At 39.2% G+C, this 9,062-nt stretch overlaps 1 non-coding gene across 1 annotated transcript; it reads left to right on the top strand.

Annotated features, from left to right (window-relative positions):
* Positions 1-1,327: 1,327 nt before the first annotated feature.
* LOC136234547 (small nucleolar RNA R71) lies at positions 1,328-1,433 on the top strand. Its single transcript, XR_010691417.1, has one exon. It is a non-coding gene; the product is annotated as a small nucleolar RNA R71 (small nucleolar RNA).
* Positions 1,434-9,062: the final 7,629 nt, after the last annotated feature.

Genomic DNA, 9,062 nt, shown 5'->3' with positions numbered 1-9,062 from the left:
TGATCTCCGTGATAGCAAAATGATAGAGTAATGAAGTCGTTCAAGCGAAAAAAAATAGGGATGTGATCAACATGAGATAAAGGGAGAATCAAGGAAATGAAGGTATTGCCCAAAAGTAAAGAGGATATTGATGGATTGGAGGGGTTTAATTGGAAAATTTTGATAAATTTGGTTGATTTTACTTTTCAAGTTCTTCCCTTTTAAATTATAAATATAATAATTGATTGATATGTTCCTTGATTAGAAGTTAAAGAGTACAAATCTGGTGACTCTATATATCAATTAAAATTTAAATAGAAGGTAGTTGATTTGTATTATTCACGTTCGAAATTTAAAAGACATTTAGATGAGGTTGTATAAAAAATGATATAAATTTTATGTTGGATTTACTTACCAACTTTACCTTTTGAATTAATAATTCATTTACAATATTAAAATGATGCTTTAATTTTTAAATTTGTACATAATGCGCTTACATTAAAGAAGAAAGAAAAATCTTAGTCGCGATAGGAGGTCTGTAAGGAGATTTATTTCTCCCGAAACTCCATCGTTCGCTGGTCACGTAGAGATTTTAAAATCCCTACCGAGATTCTTGACCTGGTAGCAGAAAAACGCATATTTCGACGCTAATTTAAACCACTCTTCTTGCAATTAAATCCTATTAATGAAAAGATTAATACATGTAACTTTAAAACACAATTAAAACATTAAATGAAGGGAAAACCAAAGGTTTTACCTTAATAAATAAGATATAAGTGAAACAATTAATGCGTTTTATTAATTAATAGAAACATGAATATACATTAAACATAAATGTTAAAATTAATACTCTTATTAATAATCAAAAACATATATATACATGAACATAAAAAAACATATAACCATGAATTAAACATATATACATTTATTTACAATCAAACAAAACAAAATAAAATCAAATGGTATCCTGGTGAATTGGAATACGCCTTGCATTAGCCCGATTTATCTTCGCTTGTATGAAGATTTGTCTTTCTTCAGGAGAAAGAAATTGTGGGCCGACTCTAAAAATACATTTGACAAGTCCCTCACTTTCTAGGAATTCATAGTCAAGGACAGGGAAAGGTTCTTTATCATTCCAATGAACCGAAACAACTCTTTTGGTTTCGCCACTGGTGTTTGTCCACGTTCGGCAAGCCACATACTACTGTTGATTGTCATTTCCTCTAAACGTTCTTTCTCTTGGGTGGATGTCTCCTTCATAAATAACCCTCCCGACATAGCATCTAATAAACCTCTTGTTGTGGGATTCATTCCGTTATAGAATGTCTGCATCAAAAGTTCATCGGGCAAGTGGTGATGTGGGCATAAACGTTGAAGTTCCTTGAAATGTTCACATGCTTCATAAAGGGTTTTATTATCATGTTGTGTAAAGGATGTTAATTCTTTTATAACTTTTGCGGTTTTTGCTAAAGGGAAAAATTTGGATAAAAAATGCTTGGGCTAATTGGTCCTAAGTTCCGAATGTCGCGGCTGGCATAGAAGTTAACCAAACTTTGGCCATATCCTTCAAAGTGAAACGAAATAGGCGAAGTTTGACTGCTTCGGTAGGTACGTCATTCATCTTGAAAGTGTCGCAAATTTTTAGGAAATTTGTCAAATGGGTATTTGGGTTTTCGTTAGGCAGTCCATAAAATGTCACATTATTTTGCAACATATTAAGCAAAGCTGGCTTAATTTCAAATTGGTGTGCATTTATCTGGGGTCTAACTATACTGTTCGTTACACCGGCCACTCATGGCCTAGCATAATCCATAAGTGTGGGTGGAATTGCCATGGTTTCTGGCTGTGATTTTTATTTCTCTTTGTATTTCTTTTTGTTTCTTTTTACTGTTCTTTCAATTTCTGGATCGAGTAATTCTGGTTGAATGCCTGAACTTCGAGTACTGCACATGAACTTGAAATTTTTGCATGAACTGAAAGTACCTTCAAAAAAAATTGAAAAATAAAATTGTAAGTAAATTTAAATAAATAAAATATAAAAAATAATATAAGTATGCATAAACCTAGATTCGAAATAAAACACGAAAAATCTAAATTTTTGTAAAACAATTTGGCGTTCCCCGGCAACGGCGCCAAAAACTTGTTGAGCGATTTCAGCAAGTGCACGGTTTCGCTTGTAGTAATAAAAAGATATCAATCCCATAGGGAATGTTTTTTCACAAAAACTTATTTTAATACAGTTTAAACTACGTCTTTAGGTTTATATTATAGAAAATCATTTAATTGAATTGGATTGAATTGAATTGAATTAATCAGAATCAGATGAGAAATATATGTTGAAAACTAGAATACAATTTTGTCTCGAGATTTGATTACGAGACATAAACTTTTGTGTTTAAAGTAAGAAAAGTATAAAACTCATTCGCATTAAGCAAAGAACACAACTTTAACTTTGGAAAGATTACGGGCATGTAATAAATCATAAATTCGTTCAATTAACAGGCTTTGAACCGTAGAAATCTCTCTAGATCAGAGCAGATTTCTACCTTAATCAAATTGGTATTTATTTCCGATAAGCCGACTCAACGATCATATCTTCCATAAAAACTAATTCTTTCAAGTGTTCAACTAAGTTTCCTTGTAATTATATGAAATTGAATACGTTTTAATCAAAACACCAGAACCTTACTTCAAAGGTAACATCAAAGTAACAACATAAATCTTTATTGAATAAAGTAAACGTTTTATTATAGAATTGTGAATCTTCACAAGTTAACGGAGAAAAATAAACATGGATAGCATTTTAACTAATTTAAGTTCCGGGTTGTCAATCCTTTCCTCAAACTTCGTAGGTTTGTTAGTCCCTGGGGCACTTCAGCCGTTAGTTCTTCTCGTTGAATCTTCGGAATAGAGATTTTCCGATCTACTACCAGAATGAGAACTTATCTTCGAACAACTCTTAATCTAAACTTAATCGCTACTATGTTTGTAATAATCTAAGAACAATCTTGTGTATAGCAAGTTTGCTTTACAGAATTGAAAACTAATCTCTGAGTCTTTTCTGACTCAGAATCTCAACAGTATATTTGCTCTCTAAAATCTTAATTAACCAACTCTTTGGACTCTGAAATCAACTCTCTATTTATAGATGTTGAAGAGTCGTGTTTGAAGGGTCGTGTCCGCTGTGAAGAGACATTTCTATCCACCCGAAGAGACGTTTCTATCCACCCGAACAGACGCGACCTGCAGAGTAATTTTTTCCTCAGAACAACTTTTGATTTCGTGCCTCGATTCAATGTGTCGCGGCCGAGATATGGGAATCTCGGTTGCGACACGGGTTGTTCCTCATGGTCTCGCTCCATTCCCGTCTCCTCGTATCGGTGCGCTGATTTTCTCGTACTTTTGGCTCGTAGCTTAGGGCTTTTCCTTCATTTTTGATCCGTTTTAGCTCCTATTTGGATTTAACCAAATAATTAAGTACCTTGCATCAAAGAAACATTTATAGACGTAAAAGTACTCTAAATAGATATAATTAGTACAATTTCATGACAAAACTGACGTAAATATTAATGATATTTTAGGTATATTTTGGGCTTAACAATGACCAAGTTCTGCAGTTCCTTCATCAAATTCTCACGGTGGTACTTGGAGTGGCACAAAACCTCCCACGCCGTAAACTTAGCCTACATCTTCTTCAACTGTTCGAGGACCTGATCATTGGGCTTGGGTGCTGATCCTTCTCCTACTTTTGTCTCGACAACGGGGGCTTTCCCTTTGGCAACTCGGCTCGACCTCGTCATCACAGCAATTTCCGGCTCATCATCAAATTCATCCCAGAAATTGATTGGAGCTTTTTGATCGGTACCTTCCTCATCCGAGGAACTTCCCCAAATATCCACGACCATCAGATCCATCACGTAAGGGACGTTCGGATTTATATAGGAGGGGTCCGATGATCCATACAAAGCCCAGCCTATCAGCTCGTCATAATCTCGGAGGAACACCCTGCTAAACCTTCTTGCCACTATCGGAATAGCTCCTCTTCGTAAGTACATGAGCTGCACCTCATCGCTTAAAGTTTCTTAACATAATTCGTAGCGGTGCCTCCACCTTCTAGGTAATCCACAAACAGTTCCTCTGGGAATTGCCTAATCTTGTCCAGATCTTCTAGTGACTCGGTCTATGGAATTTACATCTCATATCTCAGCACGAATGCATCCCGAAGAGGTATCCAATGACTCATTTCTTCCTCTGACAACCCTTGGTGCCACATCAGGGCTTCCCCCGCAAGAGTTTCTGGGAAATGCTCGTGTAACTCATTTTGAGGGAACCTGGCATTATACATATGAGTGCGGAATTAGTTTGCATGCTCAGTGAGATTCTGATACACATCATACTTGGGCATAGCCAACACCGCTTCAGGGGTCTTATAGGAGGGTGACTCCAGTGTTTGCTCTGAAAGCATCCATATCGTGTATTCTTTAATGAACATCTTAGTCATTGCTGCCCAATTACCTTTAACGTGCATCAGGAGTGACATATGCCACATCAACGGTTTGCCCATTAGTGAATTACAAAACAAACTGGTGATCTCCTCTTCATCAAAACCCAAAGGCCCCATTGCCGACAAGTAGAAGTGCAAATGCTCCATAGGGTCTTTGATGCCGTTATACTTACTAACTGCTGGCAACGGGCGCTTGATAGGCCTAATTTCCATTGCGCTACCTTTCGCAGCTCTCTCCCTGGCCTTCTTATACTTCTCCAAGAAGGAGCTCGACAATTGTAACCAATCCCCCTTAATGGAGTCGAGCAATGATTGGAACCACCTCAAAGGCTCGCCTACCAACGAATGGTGAAACCACTGGGTGATCTCGTTAATCCCAAACGGCTCAATAAACATAGAACACATATATTCGTATAAATGGACCTCATAGTCTTCCACCCCGTTGAATAGCTCCAACCCAGGAATAATCCTCTGAGATGACCGTTGCCCGGTCTTTTTGGTGTCGTCTTCATCATATGGTGCCCCATCGCCCAATTCCTCATCCATCACCTCGTCCACTGGTTCTTCTCCCAGAAAAGACACATACAATCCGCTCCCCACCGTCATTTTCTCATCGGAGTCCAACAACTCCTCTTCATCCTCCCGAAGGGTTCTACTATCAAGCTTCCTTCTAGCTTGAATCCAATCATGCTCACCCTATGTTTAGGCAATGGATTGCGCCTAGTGGAAGGGTTCACTGATGATGGATCAGCTATCTTCTTCTCCTCAATCAAATTCTGGATATCATGTTTCAACCTCTCACAGTTCTCAATAGTGTGCCTGTGATTGCTATGGAACTCGCAGTACCCCTTAGCTTGCATCTGAGGAGTAGGCGGTGCTTTGCTATAAGGAATGAGGGCTTTTAACAATCCCTTTTTCTGCAATCGTTCAAAAACTTTTGGATAAGTTTGATCGAACTTGGCAACATGCCTTCTCTCGATAGCATTGAGTTCAAGCACCTTTACTGCGGCAGGTTCTGCACTTGCACTTGGCCCTCCGGCACTATATCCTGACTTCATCCACTTAGTATAAGCTTTCTTTGGCTCTCCATCCCCCTCAACTGTCAAGGCGTAGCTATACATCTGATTAAAATCGGTAAAAGGCATATACCACAACTCATTCTTAATATACAGCAACGTGTTGCTTATTACCATCCGAATCTGATCTGGCTCCAACGGTTTCTGTTTCATAACTGCCGCCTTGGCCCTCCATCGTTGCATAAAATCGGAGAAACACTCCCCTGCCTGCTGCTTAGTGCTCTCAACCTCCTTCAAAGTAACCTCAAGCATAGTGTAGAAGCTATATTAGGTAATGAACACCTTTGCCAGCTCTTTCCAATCTCTCTTAGTTGTCGGAGGCAACGCGTGAAACCAAACAAGGGCAACTCCCTCCAGATAGGTGTTAAACAGCCCCAAAACTTGCTCTTCAGTCAAGATCGTGTGTTTCATCACATCAATATACTGATTCATATGGGCAGTAGGATCTCCAGTTCCATAGAACTTCTTCATGTCAGGGAGCCGGAACTTCAAAGGCAAGGCAATTGCCGACAAACAGTTCTTCAAATTATAAAAGTCCTGGCTCCCAGAGCCTACTCCCCTCAGATCCTACACTTCGTGAGTGATGCGTTGCTTCCATTCCTCCTCTCTAGCTTTCTCCTTCTCGAGCTGCTTTCTAATGTAATCCTGATAGTCATCCTTATTCCCGAAGCGGGGACCATCGTTCACATCGTTCTCGGCACGCTTACTACCACTCTTGTTATCTTTCAATGCCAACTCAGCTAGCTAGACCAGAATTGCGCCCAACTGATCATTAATGTTGTTCACAGAATTCTCCAACTCGGCTACCTTTTCATTGGTCACAGACATACTGACAGAAGACTGGGCTGACTCAGACATAGATGATTCAGAAGCCACAACTGCTAACGGTTCGGAACTGATAATTTGTAACTGGTCGAACTGTCTAACTAGCCGACTACTCTCACGGAACCACGACCTCTTAATAGTGACGTCTGCACGAGCGGTACCCCTTAGTATGTATGCATGATTTTTATGCATGAATCATGGTGTGTGCGTTTATTATATTTGGATATATAAGAAAAGAAGAGCAAACATTAGTCCAAGTACACATATCACAACATCTCTCTTCCATCCTTATTCCTCCACACACTCGATGGTTCAAGTCTCTTTCCTAGGATTTTGGTATGGGCTCACATTGCGGTCCATGGGATGCGTGATGTCGTCGATTATTGCGAAAACATAAATCATTCATCAAACAATACAGTTCATTCTGACGTATCAGCGTTCAGTGACTAAGATATCGACCAAATTGGATTGTCCTTTCGAAGAACTCATCTTTGTTATTTTGTGAGATGCATTAGTTCGGGTTTTGGCTCCTTTCGAGCATATCTCGGATTTAGACATGGTACGAGTTATTCTTTTGGTTCAATCGTTCGTTTTAAACAATGATTTGTTCCCTTTTATTCGCGTGGGTTCGTGTCTCGATTTTTGGATTACAACGGGATCTTTTGGATCTATCGAGAGACGTAACCACGTGTATGTTTAGTGACGGTATCACTTTTGGATTTTTTTTATTTTTTTAGGGAATGAAATCATCGCGTAACGTGTTTGTTTCTAGCGTCAAAATCTGTTTGCTCATTTTGGCTATGTGAAAAGATGGTGAGTCTTATCCGAGTGCATGAAAATCTTTCGGCTAGCAACGACTCTTTATTTCTTCCAATTCACGGGATATATCATCTTAGTGTGGTTATAGAAAATCAATGTTTCGTTTAATCGCATGTTCATTTGAAATAGGATTATTGCCGTTCTCCTCATTTAGGCACGAATCAAACAAACACGCAAATTGGGCCATATTTCTTGTAGCTTTGGTAACGGTCAAAATGATCGAGCCATTAATCAAACCCACAGTCTCGTCCATATGGCGCAATTACGCAGTTCAGCTTAATTCGACTTTCATGATTTTAATCGGCATATATACCAATTCGAGGCACGTATTTAACGACACTGGTTCATTTTCTTTAACTACCCTCAAGATTGACATATATCATGAATAAGGAATGATTTTGGTCATTTTTATTTTCTTAGTCATTTTTTGCGAATACGTCCATTTCTCCTTAGAACGACACAAGGTGTAACGTAACAGCTCGTTTTTAATTTGGAAGGGACGGGCCACGTTCACGAAACTCTTTACGTTACAACATGGTCATTCAAAACAGAAATGTTCTTTGTCTTCGTTTTGTCATAATCTCGTTTTATCCCAACGTATTTAAAGAATGTGAATAAAGGCTACCGTTAATATAGTCTTTTGAATCGAGATATAACTATCTTTTAATACCAAAGCGACCTATACTAATACGCGCTTACATCACAACGTATTTCCTAAACATGTTTCGTCTCCGGGACACGGAAAGGGACCAGGCGGGCCGCACAAGTTCATTCATACGAGATGATTAAGTCATCTTTAGTTCAATTTGTTTCGATGTTTTCGGGTAGTTTATATATCGGTTTAAGAGTATATATTGACGTATCGTTTCATTTTCTATTCGTATTTTAGGATTAGACACGTATCATGGCAATTTGAAAACATGAATTGATCCATTCATCACATCAAAACTTGTAACGGGTAATCCTAAGGAAAACTTCTAAGGCTACTATATACTGACACGACTGATCGCGGGACCTCATAGGAACGCACGAATTCGCCCCTATCGAATGGATGGGGACCCTTCGGTGCCTTACTGTAAGGGGGAACTTATGCTAGCTTCTTTTGAGCGACGAATAGACTCTCGCTAGAAGTTTCACGGAAATTACCCAAAAGGTTTGCAATAGTGCACATGAATGCATACGAAAAGAAATAATACGATATGTCCCTGTTATTGCTTAATAAATGTCTTTCGGAATCAATTTCTCTACTTCTCCAGCAGAGTCGCCACGTGTAGGTGTCGCGGCCTCGCCCGGAAGACCCGAGGGGTGGACACTATTGACGACAGATGCTGTGATTGGCACCGAAAGCAACCAATCGAGGAATCAAGCTACTCGGTAGGACCGGAGCTCGGAGTATGGAAGAGTCGCCACCCACGAATGGGAAATGAACACCGATCCATCCCTTGCGGGAGACCGGTGAGGGTTCGGGAAATTGGGTACGAGCCGAGAAGGTTAGCTCCTTTCCGGAGAAAGGCTACTAAGCATCCCGACGTCGCCCGGTTCTGAACCACCAGCCTCCTACTTAACACCTTAGGCGCTAACGGACTAATCGCATATTTCTTTAAGTTTAAAATTCATTTGAAACCTTTTCTTTCTCGTTTTGAAAACCGTTTTGAGCATATATTATTGAAACCCATTTTAATAAAGAATCACCCATTTACATGAATTAGCGTATTTAGTAGAAGGATGGAGATAGAAGGAAGAATCGGTAATTTACAACATGAAATATAATTTAAGTTGTACATTAAGTCTAAACTAATCTTCACTCCCCAAAGAACGACTTATTTACATGGTTCGTGCCTTAATCGTTGTTGGAACGA

Source organism: Euphorbia lathyris, chromosome 6 (genome assembly GCF_963576675.1).
Source record: "Euphorbia lathyris chromosome 6, ddEupLath1.1, whole genome shotgun sequence".
In the NCBI taxonomy this organism is placed as follows: domain Eukaryota; kingdom Viridiplantae; phylum Streptophyta; class Magnoliopsida; order Malpighiales; family Euphorbiaceae; genus Euphorbia; species Euphorbia lathyris.
Note: the sequence above shows the minus strand (reverse complement) of the source record. Positions and strands in the feature narration are given on the sequence as shown.